This window comes from Micromys minutus (assembly GCF_963924665.1).
Source record: "Micromys minutus genome assembly, chromosome: X".
Lineage (NCBI taxonomy): Eukaryota > Metazoa > Chordata > Mammalia > Rodentia > Muridae > Micromys > Micromys minutus.
The window spans coordinates 5,630,151-5,644,293 of NC_137970.1; the positions used below are offsets into that span (position 1 = coordinate 5,630,151).

Sequence of the window (14,143 nt, forward strand, 5' to 3'; positions counted from 1 at the left end):
GTAATTTCCTTGGTTACCTCAAGTCAAACTCCCTTCCTATCTGGTCTTATTGAGACATCATACAAAGGATGGTAACTAATAACAAAATAAGAAGTCTGGGGGAGGAGTGATGGAGCAGTCGTGGGTAGGGAGGGCTAAGTCTAGGTTCTCCCCCAGGGATCAAGGGTCTGGAGGCCTCTGGGTTTGGCACCCAGGAGGCGCTGAGTCGTACTACTGTGGGGTGGGCTTTGGGTGGACCCGAGAAAGGGCCCGAGCTGAGTTGACTCCAGATTGGCCAAGGGCGGAGTTTTACGTCTGGGGTTGTCTAGGAAGCTTTGGGAAGCAGTCTGTGTTGTGGGTACGGTTTGGGTAAATGGTAAGGGGGAGGTCAGGGGGCTATAGAGACCCTTTTGTCAGAGAAACTTAAGCAACAGGGCATCAAATGAGCTTTGCTATAAATAGGTGGAGTGAACTTTGGGATGAAGCAGAGCAAATAGCTCCATAGCACCTCTGGCAACACGGGTGCCATGGCCTTGATTGAAGGCGTAGGCGATGAGGTGACTGTCCTTTTTGCAGTGCTTGCCTGCCTTCTGGTGCTGGCCCTCGCCTGGGTCTCAACACATACCACGGAGAGTCTAGACCCCCTACCACAGCCGTCAGGGACCACAACACCAGCACAGCCCAGTGAAGCCATGGCAGCCATCGACAGCATCAGAAAGGAAGCCCCAGGGGCTGAGAGTCCGAGCCTGAGGCACAGAGGTCCGTCTGCACAGCCAGAGCCTGACACAGTGGTCACAGCATCAACACCTCCAGACTCTCTGCAGGAACCCCTACTGCTACGGTTGAAATTGCTCATTGTAACTATTAAGTTTTCAATGCATACTATCAAACCTTTAAAAATATCAAGTGCTGACTAAAAATATATATTCATACAGTTTTATGTAAAAATTATTTTAAAATCTGAAAAAAAAGTACTGACAAAAATGTATTGTATAATTTTATGCAAAAATGCTTAAAATCTGTACATTTATCTTTGTTTTGTAAAATAAAGTTGTTAAAAAAAAACAAAAACAAAAAAAGAAATTTCTCAATGACTCTGAACAGGTGGCCAGGGCCTGGCCTCAGGACACCATTGGCTCCTTGAAAAGGACCCAGTTCCCAGGCCGGGAACAGCAGGTTCGACTCATCTACCAAGGCCAACTTCTAGGAGATGACACCCAGACACTGAGCAGTCTCCACCTTCCCCCCAACTGCGTTCTCCACTGTCACACGTCCACCAGAGTCGGTGCCCCACATCCTCCCTGCCCACCGGGGTGAGAGCCCGGCCCCTCCCGGCTGGAAATCCGCAGCCTTCTGTTGCCCCTGCTGCTTCTGCTACTGCTCCTGCTCTAGTACTGCCAGATCCAGTACCGGCCCTTCTTTCCCCTGACCGCTACCTTGGGCCTGGCAGGCTTCACCCTGCTCCTCAGTCTCCTGGCCTTTGCCATGTATCGCCCGTAGTGCCTCCACGGGCTTTTGGCAGTGTAGTTGGCCCCTCTGGACCTCATTCCCCAAGGCGCAAAGGGAGCTGCTGTCTGCCCAGGCCCACCTCACCCGCTGCCTGTCTTTTCCCACTGCCCTGGAGCCCAGCCTTGCGCAGCAGAGGACTCCAGGTGTTCGTGGAGGCCGCTCCATGTGATCTTCATAGCTCTGGGCCATCTGGGGCTGCTAGCCCTCAGCCTTCAATGACAGTGGGCTCTTCTGGATCAGGCATTTGTTGTCGCTGCCTTGACCCGGCACAGAGCCAGGCCACCTCAATGGTCCCATCTTAGTGTACTGACAAGAGGATCTAGATACATCTAGTTTCAAAGAGCTGCTTAGGCTGAATTGGAAACTGGTGGACTGGGAAACTGGTGAAGGGGAATTGAGAGGGGCAGAGTTGTTATCTGGAATTTGTGCAGATTAAAGAAACTGTGACGTTTTTACAAAAAAATAAAATAAAATAAAAAGTCTGGGGTCAAATAAAAAGGTCTGTAGTCTATTGTCCAGATTTGATCCACCTCTTTTTTGAGTCACCTCATTTTTGGGGGTATCCTTTATAAGTAAATTTTTATTGGTATATGAATACATCTATTTTGATATGTATTGTATATGTCTGTTTTTATGCTATAATGGAAGAGTGGACTTGTAACAGAGATCATATCATCTCCAAAATACAAATTATATACTATCTATTGGCATTTTGTCTAGGCTTTGCCTCACAGTTACCTGGCAACAGCCAGATATGCCTAATTTACTATAAAAGGGACTCCTTGCAACCTTCTCTTTCTCTTGCTCTCCTGTTCTTGCTCCCTTGCCCTCTTCCCTCTCTCTCCTCATTCGCATCCTCTTCTCTCTCCCCATTCCCTTCTGCCCTCTCTTTCCATGTGCCTATAGCATAACTCTACTCCTATTCCTCCTACTCCTCTCTCTCCCTCCCTCCCTCCCTCCCTCCCTCTCTCTGCCTTTCTAAAACTCCCCTCATCATGCCCTAAATAAACTCTATTCTATACTATACTGTTGCTGGTACCTAAGAGAGGAAATGGGTTGGGCCTGCAAAGACACTTCCTTCCTCCACACCATACCCCACCTCTACCAAACATATTCCTTCCTTCCTATCTTTTTATAAAACTCAGCACTATCTGATATTTCTCAGAATCTTGTTGTATTTGCTAGCTTCTACACTACATATACCTGTAAAAACATGGATAAATTTTAAACTTAGCACTAAGTTTAAAAGAAAGAAAGAAAGGAAGGAAGAACTAGTGAAGTTTATTAGGGTGCTTATCAGCAGGCAAGAAACCCAGGTTTCCATCACCCTATAAACTGGGTGAGATTTGAGCACCATAATCTCAGTACTTAAGAGGAAGCAACATTAGAATCAGAAGTTCACAGTCATCCAGTGATATATTTATATATATATCATATATATATCCATTATATATATATATCATATATAATTCACATATATTGTATAATATATACATGCAACAAGATTAGAAGTATATTTAATGGATTGAAAAATGTATATATTGAAAGTCAGGCATAGTAACTTATAGATACAATTCTAGCCCCTAGAATTTGAGACCTGAAGTTTTCAACAAACTTGAAGCTAGGTTTGTCTATACAGTAAGACCAGGCAATCTGGGCTATAGAGTGAGAACCTGTGTCACTCAAGCAAGGATATATATTATACAAAGCAGATGACTGCTATGGAAGGGGAGACTGAGAATAGTACTGCAGAAGTATATGTATGTAAACACCAGACAAGACTTCAATAAGTGCATGTGTGTTCAAATTTAGCAAATAGTTTCAAGAAGTTTTGTAATGTGCCTGGACATATGTTCTCTTTATCAGTACAATTAAGAAAGTTCCAGTTACTCTACATCATCATGAGTATTTGCTATTGTCACTCCTAAATTTTGATTATTCTAATGAGTTTGTAACAGTATCTTATTATCATGTTGATTAGAATTTCCTTGATGAATATGAGGTCAATACTATCTAATACACTAAATGGTCACTTGCTTATTCTGTTTTGTGAATAATTATTCAAATATTTTTATAGTTTTCTACTGGGGTACTTTCACTTTCATCTTATATTCTAGATCTGAGTTTCTATGGGTTTCCATTCAGACTCTTATTGCTGTCTTTGGAGGAACAGCACTTATTTCAGTAACTCAAAGTATTTATAAACATGGGCCAAATTCATTTAACTTTCCCTTTTTGTTTGATGCTTTTTGCATTCAACTTAGAAATCTTTCCAGAGGTAATGAAGCACATCTTTATTTTACCTTCTTTATTGTTTTCTCTTTTCCACAATTGATTTGGAATTAACCTCTGGTAATAATACAGCATAGATACTAAATTTTGAGGAGTCTTTGTTGTTGTTGTTCCATGTACTTTACTGAATGACTGACTCAGCATCTTTTAAAATATCATTTTCTTATCAAAATGGACATTTTATTATGTTGTGAGGATAAAGTTCTCAGTCTTGGATTCACCATTATTTCTCATGGACAAATAAGAGTCAGAATGCAAGTCCAGCAGAAAGCCCTTATTACCTAAGACTAGTGATTGGGAAGAGAATTATTTTTTAGACAGTCTTAAAAGGATAATCATCATTAATCTGAATTCCATAAACTATTGAGATTATTTATGGGTAAGTTGTTGGCAATATCATTTCTCACTATTTCTGCCAAACATCATGTCTCTCTTCAGATACCTGTGCAGATGGCATTGAAAATGGTGATGGCCAGTCCCTAATCTCCTTGAGTTACTGGTGAACTGATAGGATTTCTTTGCATCTTTCAAGACTGAAAAGTGAGATAAAATTGACATTGGTTTTATGTACAGTTTGAGGTTATTTACACTGCCAATATTATTCCTCACTAAGAACTCTATGTGTTATGGGTCATAAGCCAATTGTTCCTCATATCTGAATTCTGTTCCTCATGATACCGTGGACAAATGAAACATTCTATAGCCAGCTTTCTACATTCTTGCTATGCTACTGATGCCTAGAGATATCTTCCACTTTGATGTAATACTTACTTTGATATTTACTTAGTCTTTGAAATATTCCCCTTACACATGTCCAATCTTTTGAACAAGTCTATTATGAAGTTCCTTGACTCCAGCTGTTCTATTCACATCTGTAAGCCTGATCATTTACTATTTCCTTCTTTTCTAGTAAGATCTGGTATAGTTCCCAGCACTCATCTTACTGATTCATAAGTTTGTGCCTTTAGCTGTGATGTGCTTCTTATGTGCCCTACCCTTCCTACCTTTATTTCTCCACTAGAAATGAAATTCCTTAAACTTCAAAAGCATATTAGTCACCAGAAAGCTTTGCTGTGACTCAAGCGGGTTGAATATTCTATGCCTCCATTATAGCCTTACATACCACATGGTATATGCCCATTAGTTTTGATCCCCCAATATTGCACACAATGCCTGACATATTGTGGTGGCTCAACACCTATATTGTATGCACTGGAACTGTACTTGTTTAGAATTTTTTTTAATTGACCAACTAGGATTAACCTTTACATAAAACACTCCGGCTGCTAGTGTGTTATCAGGTCAGCCCTGGTAGCCACTTACTCAGAAATAATAGAGGAAGCTTAAAGCTCTAAAGTTTATAACTTGCACAGATGACATCACCAAAGTTTTCTTTGTTATGAACTTACTTATGTTTAGAATTGAATTTGTTTTAAAAGGCAACAGACTGTCCTTCATCTCATGTTTTCTCAAGCCAATGGCAGACTATGTCACATCCTTCACATAATTGTGAAGTTCTAGGGAAGTATTTTATAAAACAGGCAAGCTAACAAGAGCATTTAGGGATCCGTGATTTGTTTTGAACATTAAAAGAAGTTAAAATTGCAGAGGTCAGTGAGTGTAGACACATATCATACTAGCTCATTTGCCCTTTGAAATAAGAGGTATGTATCTCACAGACTGCCTTGGGGAAAATGTTTTATACAAGACCACAATAAACTTTGAAAACTCTAGCATCATTTCTGAAACCTCTTTCTAAAACAACTTAGTTGGTATTTAAGTATGTTGCAAATGTTCTCTGTGTAATCATAAAGCTTGTAATGAGAGTTTGGGTCAATTATGCTTACTGTGGTTAGAAGCTTATGATAATTAAGTAATTATCTGACATAATAACTAGGATTCAGACAGGAGAAAAGGTTTCTTTGTGTGGATTTTCCCTCTTTGCACCTCTGTTGTGTGTGTTCTGTATGTCTGTCTGTTGTGCTGTTTATCTCAGGCAGCCCTATGAGCTTAATTTCCTTTCCAGTTGATTTCTAGGTTAAGCTTGTGGAGGAATTCATGAGGAACAGAGAATGCTAGGAGAGTGAGATTAGTGTTTCTTCACTTGACACAGCTGTGCTCCCTTGAAACTGTGCCTCCTGTTCTGAAGCTTCAACCTACCTTGTTCAATGACTCCATAACAAGACATTTTCTCTTTTCTGCTTCAGGCCCAAGAGTGATAATGGCTCTCTATTGATAGAGGTATGTAAATGCTTCAACATCTTTTGTTGATTTTCCTAACCAAGCCTACATCTCTGTAATTATTTCTCCCACTAAATCATTTGATTTGTGGAGCACTATTACCTGCCAAGATACCAAAAGACATGGACTATAATGTATTTAAAGAGTACACTTCGTAGCACAATTAACACAAAGATCCTCAATGTTCCAAGGTACTAAATTAAAGTAAAAAATAATAAAGTGATTCCTTTTTAATTGAACAACTTTAATTTAAAAAACAGAAATAAATGTAGAGATTTTAAAATTATTTATGCATAAAAGTATATGAAAACATTTTTGTCAGTACTTGATTTTTTTTAGAGGTTTGATAGTATTCATTAAAATCTTACTGATTACAATGAGCAAAAAGAACATGTAAAACAAGATGTAACTGAAAATAGTCAAAGTTTTCTTGGTGTGTAAAGATTAAGCATAATGATTTTTTTTTTTTTTGGCCTTTGTTTTTTTTGAACTTCATATAGTCTATGAGTTGTTTCTGGTGTGTTCAGAGCTTTCTGGGGTTAGTATCCAATTATCAGTGACTGCATATTATGTCTGTTCTTATATGACTGGGTTACCTCACTCAGGATGATCTTCTCTAGATGCATACATTTCATAAGTATTTCATAAGGTAATTGTTTCTGATAGCTGAGTAGAACTCAATTCTGTAAATATACCACAATTTTTGTATTCATTCATCTACTGAAAGATATCTGGGTTCTTTCCAGCTTCTGGTTATTATAAATATTGCTGCTATAAACATTGTGGTGCATGTGTCTTTGTTGTATGTTGGAGCGTCTCTGGGGTATATGCCCAGAAGTGGAATAACTGGGTCTTCAGATAGTACTATGTCTAACTATCTGAGAAACCGCCAAACTGATTTTCAGAGTGGTTGTACCAGTTTACAACCCCACCAACAGTGGAGAAGTGTTCCTTTTTCTCTGCATCCTCGCCAGCATCTGTTGTCATCTGAGTTTTTGATCTTACCCATTCTGGTTGATGTGAGGTGGAATCTCAGGGTTGCTTTGATTTACACTTCCCTGATGGCTAATGATGTCGAGCACTTCCTTAGATGCTTCTCAGCCATTCGATATTCCTCAATTGAGAACTTTTTGTTTAGCTCTGTACCCATTTTTAATAGGGTTGTTTGATTCTCTGGAGTCTACCTTCTTGAATTCTTTGTATACCTTGGATTTTAGGCCTCTATCAGATATGGGGTTGGTAAAAACCTTTTCCTAATTTTTTGGCTGCCGTTTTGTTCTCTTGACAGTGACTTCTCAACAGAGACTATGAAAGCTAGAAGATCCTAGACAGATATCATGCAGACCCTAAGTGAGCACAAGTGTCAGCCCAAGCTGCTATACCCAGCAAAACTCTCAATCACCATAGATGGAGAGACTAAGATATTGAAGACAAAACTAAATTTTCACAATATCTGACAACAAACCTAGCACTACAACGAATTATAGGTGGAAAACCCAATACAACGAGAGGAACTACATACATACTAGTAAAAATAGGAAAATTTCTAAGCAACAAAAGCAAAAGAAAAAAGACACAAAGGCACTATTCTATCGCCAAAAGCAAAAATAGCAGTAAACAGCAGTCACTATACCTTAATATCTCTTAACATAAATGGACTCAACTCCCCAATAAGAAGATATAGGCTATCAGACTGGATACATAAACAAAACCCAGAATCCTCCTGCATACAGGAAACGCACCTGAGAGACAAAGACAGACACTATCACAGAGTAAAAGGTTGGGAAAAAAACTTCCAAGCAAATGGCCCAAAGAAGGAAGTAGGAGTGGCCATTCTAATATCTAATAAAGTAGATTTTCAACCAAAATTTATCAAAAAAGATAAGGAAGGACACTTTTTACTCATTACAGAACAAATTTGTCAGGAGAAACCCTCAATTCTTAACACATATGCTCCAAATATAAGAGCACCCACATTCATAAAAAAAACCCTCTAAACCACAAAAAATGCATTGCACCCCACAGAATAATAGTGGGAGACCTCAATACCCCACTCTCACCAATGGACAGATAGTGGAAGCAGAAACTGAACAAGAACATAGTAAAACTAGCAGAGGTTATGAACCAATTGGAATTAAAAGACACCTACAGAACATATCATCCTAAAACGAAAGAATAAACCTTCTTCTCAGCACCTCACAGCACCTTCTCCAAAATTGACCACATAATTGCTCACAAAACGAGCTTCAATATATATAAGAAGATTGAAATACTCCCATGCATCCTTTCAGATAACCATGGTCTAAGGCTCGTCTTTAATAACAACAAAGACAACAAAAAGCCCATGTAGACATGGAAACTAAACAATGCTCTATTAGATGATAGCATGGTAAAGAAGAAATAAAGAAAGAAATTAGGATTTTCTAGAATTTAATGAAAATGAAAAAACGACATACCCAAACCTATGGGATGCAATGAAAGCAGTACTGAGAGGAAACTCATAGCTCTGAGTGCCTCCAAAAAGAAACTAGAGAGAGCATACACTAGCAACTTGACAGCACAGTTGAAAGCTCTAGAACAAAAGCAAGCAGATACACCCAAGAGGAGTAGACAACAAGAAATAATCAAACTTAGGGCAGAAATAGACCAAATAGAAACTAAAAGAACCATTCAAAGAATCAACAAAACCAAGAGCTGGTTCTTTGAGAAAATTAACAAGATTGATAAACCCTTAGGCAAACTAACTAGCAGGCAAAGAAAGAGTATCCAAATTCACAAAATCAGAAATGAAAGTGGAGACATAATAACTGAAACTGAGGAAATTCAAAGAAATCATCAGATCATACTACAAAAACCTATACTCAACAAGCAGGAAAATCTCGAAGAAATGGTTGAATTCCTAGACAGATACCAGACACTAAAGTTAAACCTGGACCAGTTAAACAATCTAAATAATCCCATAACACCTAAGGGAATAGAAACAGTCATCAAAAGCCTCCAAACCAAAAAAAAAGCCCAGGTCCAGATGAGTTCAGTGCAGAATTCTATCAGACATTTATTGATGAGCTAATACCAATACTTTCCAAACTATTTGACAAAATAGAGTCAGATGGAATGCTACCTAACTCATTTTTTGAGGCCACAATAAAGCTCATTCCGAAACCACAAAAAGACCCTACAAGGAAAGAGAACCTCAGACCAATCTCACTAATGAACATTGATGCAAAAATTCTCAACAAAATCCTTGCAAACTGAATCCAAGAACACATCAAAACAATCATTCACCATGATCCAGTAGGCTTCGTCCCTGGGATGCAGGAATCGTTTAATATACGGAAATCCATCAATGTAATTCACCATATAAACAAACTCAAGGAAGAAGACCACATGGTCGTCTCACTAGATGCTGAGAAAGCATTTGACAAAATTCAACACTCCTTTATGTTAATAGTTTTGGAAAGAACAGGAATCCAAGGTCCATACCTAAACATATTAAAAGCAATATACAGCAAACCAACAGCCAATATCTAACTTAATGGTGGGAAACTTGAAGCAATCCCACTAAAATCAGGGACTCTACAAGGCTACCCACACTCCCCCTACGTATTCAACATAGTACTGGAAGTTGTGACTGGAGCAATTAGACAGCAAAAGGAAATGAAAGGGATACAAATTGGAAAGGAAGAAGTAAAAACATCACTATTTGCAGATGACATGATAGTACCACTCTGGAAATCAGTCTGGCGATTCCTTAGGAAATTGGACATAATACTATGGGAAGACTCAGTTATTCCACTTCTGGGCATATACCCCAGAGAAGGCCCAACATACAAAAAAGACACATGCACCACAATGTTCATATCAGCTCTATTTATAATAGCCAGAAGCTGGAAATAACCCAGATGTCCTTCAGTAGATGAATGGATACAAAAATTGTGGTACATTTACACAGTGGAGTACTACTCAGCTATCAGAAACAATGACTCAACGAAATTCTTAAGAAAATGGCTGCATCTAGAGAATATCATCCTGAGTGAGATAACCCAGTCACAAAAGAACAGACATAATATGTAGTCGCTGATAGTGGGATGCTAACCCCAGAAAGCTCTGAACACCCCAGAAACAACTCACAGACTATGAAGTTCAAGAAAATAAAAAATAAATAAATTAAAGATAAAACCATTATGCTCAATCCTTACACACCAAGAAAACTTTGACTAATTCCAGGTTACATCCTGTTTTACATTTACCTTATGCTCACTGTAACTAGTAAGATCTTAATGCACACTATCAAACCTTTATAAAAAAAAAAAAAACAAGCATTGACAAAAATGTATTCGTATACTTTTACGCAAAAATGCTTAAAATTTGTACATTTATCTTTGTTTTTTAAAATAAAGTTGTTAAAAAAAAGAGATGGTAGGGGGAGTGAAAAAGATATTTAGAATATTATATTATGTGAAAATATATATTATATCAAAAAAGTAAAAAATTAAAATAAATTTTAAATGTTTTTTTAAAGGGGGAGATAGAATCTGAATAGAACACCTCCAGTAAACAGGGTCCCCAGTTGAAACATGGGCCCACCCACCCAACTTTAAAATTCTTGACCCAGAATTTTTCCTGTATAAAGGAAATGCAAGAACAAAAATGGAGAGAGACTGAAGAAAAGTCCATCTAGAAACTGCCCCACCTTGGGATCCATCCCATGCACAGGCACCAAACCCAGACACTATTGCTGTTGCCCTGATATGCTTGCAGACAGGAGCCTTGCATAGCTGTTCTCTGAGAGACTCTAACAGCACCTGACTGAGACAGATGCAAATATTGACAGACAACTATTAGAATGAGGTCAAGAACCTCTATGGAAGAGTTAGGGGAAGATGAAGGAGGTGAGGGGATGGCAACCCCATAGAAAAACCAACAATGTCAACTAACCCAGACCATTGAGAGCTCCCAGAGACTAAGGCACAAACCAAGGAGCAAATATGGGCTGATTTGAGTCTCAACTCCCCCCCCAACACACACACACACACACACACACACACACACACACACATGTAGCAAAAGACTGACTTGACTGACCTCAGTAGGAAAGGATGAGCTTAATCCTGTAGAAACTTGATGCCCCAGTGAAGGGAGATGCTAACAGGATGAGGTGGGAATGGGTGAGTGGGTCAGGAAGCAAAGGGGAGCGAAAAATGGCTTGAAGATCTCATACAGGGGAACCAGAAAGGGAGGCAACATTTGGAATGTAGATAAATAAATTAATTAATAATATAAAGTGCTTTTAAAATATTGTTTTTAAAAAGGCATTTGAAACACAAAATCTGAAAGAAGTCATTGCTATCAGAACTGTTCTGTGAGTAATATTTAAGGACTTATCTGAGGCAAATGTAGTTCCTAATGATTTGAAATATGGGTTTATAAGATGGACTAAAGGGCAAAAGAAATAGTGACCACATGAGAAACTAGGTGATGTTATTTAAATTTCTCTACAAGACACTTAACTAAACACAAAGAATAACAGAGGACTGAGCTTATAAAATAATTAATTAGCATACATGAAACCAACAGCACAGTAGTTGAAGATAGGGAGAAATGGAAGTATATTATAAAGCCCTATAAATATATTTGACATAGTATGATCTCACATGAAGACAGACCATAATGAGATAATAATGTCAGTATACATCCTGAAGCAACTGCTAATTAGTTACCAATGCAACGAAAATTGAATCTTTTTGAAATTATAAATTAAATGAAGGTAAGAAAGAAAAAAAATTCAGAATTGACAAGTATAAAACAAAGGAGAAGATAAAACCCTAACAACATTAATTATTAAGCAACAAATAAGAGGGCTGAATATGTCAGAAAAAGGCAGACATTTTTTCATATGGAGTTAGAAAGCAATTATATCTGTATATTTTCTATAATGAGGCAAAAAGTGTAAAACTAAAGTAATGAAAATGTGCTAACACTAATCAAAATAAAGATGAAGTAGCTATATTAAAGTTAGACGAGGTACATTTGTGAACAAAACAATACCAGCGATAATTAAGGCAATTTTATAATTGTTTAGAAGTGAATTTATTAAGAGAAACTTATCTTAATATTTTTTCATTTAATTATAAAATTAAAATAAATAAATTTTAAAAGATCACATACTATGTGTACATACATGATGTACTATAACACTGTATAACTGATAAAACACATTCTTCTCAAATTCAAGTGGAATATTTACCAAAACAGACCTTATTCGCATTATAAAACAAACCTCAGTTAATTTTGAAGAATACAAGCCATAACAAGTATATCTTCTAAACCCCAATGGAATTTCCTTGAAAATTAATACTGAAAGAATCTCTGGAAAAAAAAACCCAAAGATTTTAGTAGCTGAGTAATAATCATCTGGATAACTCACGGTTCAAAAAAGCAACAAAAGACAAATCATAATGTATTTTGAAAAAAAATGAGAGAAAGTATACACATAAAAATATTATGCCAATTACTAAGAAGGGGTGTCTCAAATCAATGATCTTAGTTTCTGTCTTACATAACTAAGGAAAGAGAATGAGTTAAATATAAATTAAGTGGAAGAAAAAATTTATTAATAACATAAAGTGTGGATTGAGGGGCTGCTATGAAATATTTTAGATTTGGACAATCTTTGGCCTACTATCATAGGAAATAAAATATTCTTTACTTTTTTGTTTTCTTCCTGTTACTATTGCTAAGCACATTAGCTTTTGTCTCCTTTCCTAGGAATTAAACAAAGGATCAAAACTCCACTCTCAAATAAGCCTGGACTCTGTGAAGTTCCTGGAGAACATCATGCAGTCTCTCAAATAACTGTCAGATCCTGTGATGCAGTTGCCATGAGTTCAGTTTGCTTTCTGCTTACTGAAATTTGTAGTTGAAGATGAACTTTTAACTGAATATGTAGATAGATCTAGAAAAATATTCAACATGGTGTTGGCTCTTGTATAACATTTTAACAATAGCAAAACATCTTTCACAAAGTGGTTTTATATTTCTATTGACATGTATGGCAGCTCAAGCCACACCAATTTCTAATTGTTATGGCATAATCTTTTTAATGTTATTCAGGCATAAATCCTTATGGAGATGAAAAGCAGGCATCAGATTTGCTTGAAATGGAGCTGCAATCAGTTATAAGATACTATGTCAGTGTTGGAAACTGAACTCAGAGAAACAAGTACTCTGAACTGCTTAGCCATCTCTCCAGCTCCAGCACACATCACTTTTAGTCAGCTATGCAATAGATGTTCTACCCAAACCTTAATAAAAATTTTATATTTTTTTAAAAAAACAGAAGCTTTCAAATGGTAAAGAAAGAGGCTGTTGCGGTAAATATTAAATAGTGGCTTAACCTTTTATCCTGATCTTTGCCAGCTCCCGCTCGGGGCCATCTGGCACTATGGGGATCTCTAACTTGGTAGCCTTACACAGCCTCTTTGAACTCTGGTGTGGTTCACTCTAGGGACCCTGTTGCTTCTGTCCTGGATAGATACAACAGCCTCGGAGTGTTCCTTTCCTTCACCACCTGGTACAAACATGATTCCACAGCCCAGTAACTTATCAAGCAGGTTTATATATTAGATTTTCAATCCACAAACCCTCTACACAATAAGCTTACAACCAATAGACAAAGATATAAACTGCCCTTTTATATGACATAAAAGGACCCATAGAAAACCTTAGAAATAATAATAACAACCTCATCAAGCTAGAGATGCGCCTAGAGAAACATACACATCTGCTTCCATCTTCGTTGCTCCTGGAATCTCTCCTCCTCTCTGCCTCTTCCGTTTTCCTAGCCTTCTCTCCACCTACCTCTTCGCTGTCTAATCATGTATCACCTTAGCATCAATCCACAAGAGGCTAAAAGTAACTTTGTTTGTAACCTGATAAAATATGTAGAAAACCCAAGGGAATCTATAAAACCTCCACTAGAAGTTTAAGTAAATTTATGAGAACTATACTGAAATACACATGCAAAGTAAATAGTTTTTTGATATATAGCACTACAAATTGAAACTAAAAGGCCATCTATAAAGAATTGGAGAGAGATGGCTCGGTGCTTTAGAGCTTTTAT

The 14,143-nt window shown here is 37.6% G+C and overlaps 1 pseudogene across 1 annotated transcript; it reads left to right on the forward strand.

The window, feature by feature from the left end:
- Positions 1 to 506: 506 nt before the first annotated feature.
- On the forward strand, positions 507 to 1,479 carry LOC308414670 (transmembrane and ubiquitin-like domain-containing protein 1; annotated as a pseudogene). Its single transcript has 2 exons — positions 507 to 824; positions 1,060 to 1,479. The product of its transcript is annotated as a transmembrane and ubiquitin-like domain-containing protein 1 (transcript).
- Positions 1,480 to 14,143: the final 12,664 nt, after the last annotated feature.